This window comes from Cherax quadricarinatus, chromosome 19 (genome assembly GCF_038502225.1).
Source record: "Cherax quadricarinatus isolate ZL_2023a chromosome 19, ASM3850222v1, whole genome shotgun sequence".
Taxonomy (NCBI): domain Eukaryota; kingdom Metazoa; phylum Arthropoda; class Malacostraca; order Decapoda; family Parastacidae; genus Cherax; species Cherax quadricarinatus.
The window spans coordinates 31583007-31590506 of NC_091310.1; positions in this window are offsets into that span (position 1 = coordinate 31583007).

The window sequence follows — 7500 nt, forward strand, 5'->3', positions numbered from 1 at the left end:
TGAGAAGAAGCTGGATGTCCTGGCTTTAAGTGAAACGAAGCTGAAGGGGGTGGGAGAGTTTCAATGGAGAGGAATAAATGGGATTAGGTTAGGGGTTTCAAATAGAGTTAGAGCTAAAGAAGGAGTAGCATTAATGTTGAAGGATAAGCTATGGCAGGAAAAGAGGGACTATAAATGTATTAATTCAAGGATTATGTGGAGTAAAATAAAGATTGGATGTGAAAAGTGGGTTATAGTAAGCGTGTATGCACCTGGAAAAGAAAGAAGTGTAGAGGAGAGAGAGAGATTTTGGGAAATGTTGAGTGAATGCGTGGGGAGTTTTGAATCAAGAGTGAGAGTAATGGTGTTTGGGGATTTCAATGCTAAAGTGGGTAAAAAATGTTATACAGGGAGTAGTAGGTAAATTTGGGGTGCCAGGGGTAAATGTAAATGTAATTGGTAATAAGTAATACATATTTTATGAAAAAGAGGATAAATAAATATACTAGGTATGATGTAGCACGTAATGAAAGTAGTTTGTTAGATTATGTATTGGTGGATAAAAGGTTGATGGGTAGGCTCCAGGATGTACATGTTTATAGAGGGGCAACTGATGTATGGGATCATTATTTAGTTGTAGCTACAGTTAGAGTAAGAGGTAGATGGGAAAAGAGGAAGGTGGCAACAACAAGTAAGAGGGAGGTGAAAGTGTATAAACTAAGGGAGGAGGAAGTTCGGGGGAGATATAAGCGACTATTGGCAGAAAGGTGGGCTAGTGCAAAGATGAGTAGTGGGGGGGTTGAAGAGGGTTGGAATAGTTTTAGAAATGCAGTATTAGAATGTGGGGCAGAAGTTTGTGGTTATAGGAGGGTGGGGGCAGGTGGAAAGAGGAGTGATTGGTGGAATGATGAAGTAAAGGGTGTGATAAAAGAGAAAAAGTTAGCTTATGAGAGGTTTTTACAACGCAGAAGTGTTATAAGAGAAGCAGAGTATATGGACAGTAAAAGAAAGGTGAAGAGAGTGGTGAGAGAGTGCAAAAGGAGAGCAGATGATAGAGTGGGAGAGGCACTGTCAAGAAATTTTAATGAAAATAAGAAAAAAATTTGGAGTGAGTTAAACAAGTTAAGAAAGCCTAGGGAAAGTATGGATTTGTCAGTTAAAAACAGAGTAGGGGAGTTAGTAGATGGGGAGAGGGAGGCATTAGGTAGATGGCGAGAATATTTTGAGGAACTTTTAAATGTTGAGGAAGAGAGGGAGGCGGTAATTTCATGCACTGGTCAGGGAGGTATACCATCTTTTAGGAGTGAAGAAGAGCAGAATGTAAGTGTGGGAGAGGTACGTGAGGCATTACGTAGAATGAAAGGGGGTAAAACAGCTGGAACTGATGGGATCTTGACAGAAATGTTAAATGAAGGGGGGGATATAGTGTTGGAGTGGTTGGTACTTTTGTTTAATAAATGTATGAAAGAGGGGAAGGTACCTAGGGATTGGCGGAGAGCATGTATAGTCCCTTTATATAAAGAGAAGGGAGACAAAAGAGATTGTAAAAATTATAGAGGAATAAGTTTATTGAGTATACCAGGAAAAGTGTACGGTAGGGTTATAATTGAAAGAATTAGAGGTAAGACAGAATGTAAGATTGCGGATGAGCAAGGAGGTTTCATAGTGGGTAGGGGATGTGTAGATCAAGTGTTTACATTGAAGCATATATGTGAACAGTATTTAGATAAAGGTAGGGAAGTTTTTATTGCATTTATGGATTTAGAAAAGGCATATGATAGAGTGGATAGGGGAGCAATGTGGCAGACGTTGTAAGTATATGGAATAGGTGGTAAGTTACTAAATGCTGTAAAGAGTTTTTATGAGGATAGTGAGGCTCAGGTTAGAGTGTGTAGAAGAGAGTGAGACTACTTCCCGGTAAAAGTAGGTCTTAGACAGGGATGTGTAATGTGACCATGGTTGTTTAATATATTTATAGATGGGGTTGTAAAAGAAGTAAATGCTAGGGTGTTCGGGAGAGGGGTGGGATTAAATTATGGGGAATCAAATTCAAAATGGGAATTAACACAGTTATTTTTTGGTGATGATACTGTGCTTATGGGAGATTCTAAAGAAAAATTGCAAAGGTTAATGGATGAGTTTGGGAATGTGTGTAAAGGTAGAAAGTTGAAAGTGAACATAGAAAAGAGTAAGGTGATGAGGGTATCAAATGATTTAGATAAAGAAAAATTGGATATCAAATTGGGGAGGAGGAGTATGGAAGAAGTAAATGTTTTCAGATACTTGGGAGTTGACGTGTCGGCGGATGGATTTATGAAGGATGAGGTTAATCATAGAATTGATGAGGGAAAAAAGGTGAGTGGTGCATTGAGGTATATGTGGAGTCAAAAAACGTTATCTATGGAGGCAAAGAAGGGAATGTATGAAAGAATAGTAGTACCAACACTCTTATATGGGTGTGAAGCTTGGGTGGTAAATGCAGCAGCGAGGAGACGGTTGGAGGCAGTGGATGTCCAAAGGGCAATGTGTGGTGTAAATATTATGCAGAAAATTCGGAGTGTGGAAATTAGGAGAAGGTGTGGAGTTAATAAAAGTATTAGTCAGAGGGCAGAAAAGGGGTTGTTGAGGTGGTTTGGTCATTTAGAGAGAATGGATCAAAGTAGAATGACATGGAAAGCATATAAATCTATAGGAGAAGGAAGGCGAGGTAGGGGTCGTCCTCGAAAGGGTTGGAGAGAGGGGGTAAAGGAGGTTTTGTGGGCAAGGGGCTTGGACTTCCAGCAAGCGTGCGTGAGCGTGTTAGATAGGAGTGAATGGAGACGAATGGTACTTGGGACCTGACGATCTGTTGGAGTGTGAGCAGGGTAATATTTAGTGAAGGGTTTCAGGGAAACCGGTTATTTTCATATAGTCGGACTTGAGTCCTGGAAATGGGAAGTACAGTGCCTGCACTTTAAAGGAGGGGTTTGGGATATTGGTAGTTTGGAGGGATATGTTGTGTATCTTTATACGTATATGCTTCTAAACTGTTGTATTCTGAGCACCTCTGCAAAAACAGTGATTATGTGTGAGTGTGGTGAAAGTGTTGAATGATGATGAAAGCATTTTCTTTTTGGGGATTTTCTTTCTTTTTTGGGTCATTCTGCCTCGGTGGGAAACGGCCAACTTGTTGAAAATATATATATATATATATATATATATATATATATATATATATATATATATATATATATATATATATATATATATATATATATGTATATATATATATATATAAATATACATATATATATATATATATATATATATATATATATATATATATATATATATATATATATATATCTATATATATATACATATATATGTATATATATATATATATATGCAATAAGATCACAGTAAACAGAGTGGTTGTTTTGCATATATATATATGTATATATATATATATATATATATATATATATATATATATATATATATATATATATATATATATATATATATATATATATATATATATATATATATATATATGTGTGTGTGTGTGTGTGTGTGTGTGTGTATTGTGGGACTCGCAGCCTCGGAGAAGTGGATAAAAACGCTTCAAGGAAGAATATTTGGATTTCTTCTTGAAGCCGTTTGAATATTCCACTTCCCCTACCACCCCATCTTTTCATATATTTTTTTTTTACCAATAGGAATATTTTATTACATAATATGGTACAGAAGATTTAAGAGATACATTGTTGATATAAAGGTGGCATATAAGGTACATGTTGTTACGTGTGTATCACCGATTATAAGGCGAATGTCTCATCCAGCTCCTCAGAGCTGGGGCGTGTGCCCAAAATACAGCAGGCATTACCCCTTTGAACAGCCGCACTGAGCCGCTGGAACAGAAAACTAGCTGCCCTGGGATCCCTAGTTACCCTGATGAGTCCTTTTCCCAGCTCCTTAAGGAATTTAGATGCACTCTTTCCCCATGAGCCAAGGGTCTCTGAGCCTATGGGAACAAACATATAATGATGGGCAAGTTCTCCATATTTTCTAGACTTTTGGGACTCCCTGAAGCTGGCAGCTGCCTCTCCTTCCTCCCTGGTGTATTGGAGATAGGTATCAGCCAAGGTAGATGCACATGTATAGTCCCACACCACCTGCTTCCCATCTATCCAGACTTGAGGGGTGATACCATCTGGACGCTTCTGGCTGCCATCATATCTGCATAGTTGGGGTGGCTCCCTTACTGCTGGGCATCCAGCTGTTGTGAGGCTCCTCTTGATAATGTTATTAACCTCCTCATGTCTTGCAATCTTTCCCTCGGATTTACGGCACACAAGTCCGTGGTACCCGAATCGGTCTGCTGCTTCACTGCCACAAATACACCTGTGTTCGGCGAGAATAGGGGCGGCAAGTCGAAGGGCAACACCGATGCGGATGGTCTGTGGGTCGAGGCGTGTGCCAAGGCTGGAGTTAGTAACAGCCAACATAAAGTCCCATGCATGAGGGGCTCTCACTGCCAGGAGGCGGGCTCTATCCTTCCCTGACACACTCTGAAGCATTGTTGAGGCTATTTTTTCCACAATTGGACCATCCCAGTGCGATTGTTTGTAGTTGTTGGGGGAGCAGGTCTGGTTTCAGAGCCCGTTAGATTATCCCAGATCATTGCTGCGTCAATGAATTTTTGGTCCTGGACTCCAGTCTTGTCCCTAAGATGTTCAGGGAGAATCGCTGCTACAAGCTCTCTGGATGCAATACACGAGGACAGAAAAGCAGGTAACGCAAACTGTGATGACTTGAGGACACCAATGCCTCCTAGTCTGACTGGAAGTGTAGCTTGGTTCCACTGCCCGTCTTCTAGAGTAAGGTTGAGTACTTTCGTAAAAATCTGCCTCAGAATACTGTCATATATATGTATATATATATATAAATATATATATATATATATATATATATATATATATATATATATATATATATATATATATATATATATATATATATACATAAACACTGATCTCTGGCTGAAGGAGACTCGACCCTACGAAACTTGGAACAAGGTACGCAGTGCTTTACCAATCTACCCACACTGGACCAGTACGTTGGAGTCCAGCTTGCGCTAGACTTTGATCCAAGGCAGCCAGCTTTCAGGGAGAAGGCTTACAGCTTTTCATCTCATCCCCTGCATGCATCAGCCTTACTAGAGATATTAACAATGCAAGGAATTCGCAAGAGCAGGCGATCAAATTCTAGCGCAAGCTGGGCTCCAAGGTATTGGTCTAGTGTGGGTAGCTTGGTAAAGCACTGCGTACCTTGTTCCAAGGTTCGTAGGTTCGAGTCTCCTTCAGCCAAAGATTAGTGTTTGTGTATATTTCGCCTGTTCTTGCGAATTCCTTGCATTGTTAATATCTCTAGTAAGGCTGATATATATATATATATATATATATATATATATATATATATATATATATATATATATATATATATATATATATATATATATATATATATATATATATATATAATATAGGGATGTACCAAAGTGTTGGTTTCGGTATCCGTGTCACCATCTGGAGAAGACCCGGGCCGGAAGTACCGGCGAATCATCAAAAAGAAGAAGGTATCCGTGAAAAGACTGCTGATATCAGCTGATGCATTTAAAATATTAATAATACACGTGTGTATATAAGAAAATTAGAATTAAGACTCTACCTCATGGTGATTGTGAGGATTATTCTTATATACAAACATAGCCTATTCGCTCTCATTGAAAAGGCAAGAAAATGGTAAATGTGAGAAGCAGCCGAAGCTGAGGGGCAGAGGAAAATGTAGGACGTGTAGTACACTCTCCAGAAATGATGATAAATGATCTAAACAACAAACTGGGCGAGGAATGAGACACAAAAACCAATTCCTTTCAGGAGGAAACTGGAGGAATGTGCAATAAAACAAGGAAGGAGAAAGTTAGGAATATATAAAGAAAGACTATGCCTGAATAGCGGGCTCTTAAACTGGAGAAGGAGGAGGTGAAAAGTTGAAATGAAATATAGAAAAAATAAAAAAGTAGGTAGATGGAGCAGGAACAAGAAAGGAAGAATGATCAGGGAGATCCGTATTGTATAGCATGTATAAAGAAGTAAAATCACCAGGGACGACGCTCTCAGAAGATCGAGAGGCAAGAAAAGGATACAAAAAACAGCAAGAGAAACAATGAAGAGAGAAAAGGCAGTCTTGAAGAAAAAAACAAAATGGAAAGAAATGAGAGGTTGACGATGATCCATGTTCTCCAGGTGACTGAAAGGGGGTTATTCTTGAGTTGGAGAAGCATAATATTGTATCTATCACTGAGTGCACAGCAGACTTGACTGAGCAGGAATGACACGTTCCTGGAACCCAAAAAGTAAAGAGTCCTTCAGGAGAGCCATGCCCTTTTGAATACAAACTTGGGTGTCTAGGTCCCCAGAAGCTAGAGCAATAACAGGTGACAGGATTCATGCGTTTCAGAACAGCCTATATGTATAGACGTTCCCAGAACACGCTTGTGATCTAACCTGATCTCCTCTGCCACGTATACACAGCTGTCTTCAAGAGGAGCAACTGTCGGATAAATCATACAATGATTTTTACTTTCGTCAGAGGACGGATGTAGTTCAGTGTGGAAAGGTGCAAAATTCTAATAGAAATGCAAATAATCCTGGCACCTATTGACTAAATATAGTAGAACTTGAGAGCCACTGTAAGAAGTATCGGAAGCCAAAATGGCAGTAACTCAGCGTCCCTGATAAAGCTAACAAGAGATATAAATAACAGGCTTCCACATGTTATTCGACAACTCTGTCATCAACAATAAGTATGCGGCGCAGCTTCGTTCTTCATAGAATAGAACGAATATCATTATATTAGAGAACATACAAGGAAAACTGACAAAATTCATTTTCCAACGAAGATAGATTGAGAACCCTGAATCAATACGATCTTGAAATGTGTAAAATAAGGAGGACATGTGACTAAAAAAACATAAAAAAAAAGAAACAAGAATTTTTTTTTATGAGATATAAAGATAATGAACATTCATAAACAAGAAAGATCCCGAAGCATCGGATAAAAGTTTGAATACTATAGATATAGAAATTATCTAGAAGATAATTATATTGGCATAGTAGTTCTAGATGAGAGATTGAAACTTCCGAGTCGAGTCATTGATACTAACATCTCATATAGCTTCAAGAATTAATTTACGAGTGAGAAGGGGTGAGCGTGAGAGGAGCCTGCCTACCATGGGCCAGTCAGCTTCAGAGCTTCTATAATTCGTCAGAGTGAACTGACTCCAAGTTACTGCAACAAATTTAGTAGCATTGATCAAATACGCATATGAAGGCAGTTTTGGAGGTTATGGAGAAAACGGGGGTTCTCCGTAACTTGGGGCCTCTGCGTTCTCTCTCTCTCTCTTTCTTACTCTCTCTCTCTCTCTCTCTCTCTCTGGGAAAGAAAACATTTCACTCAGCAACAATCTCGATAGTT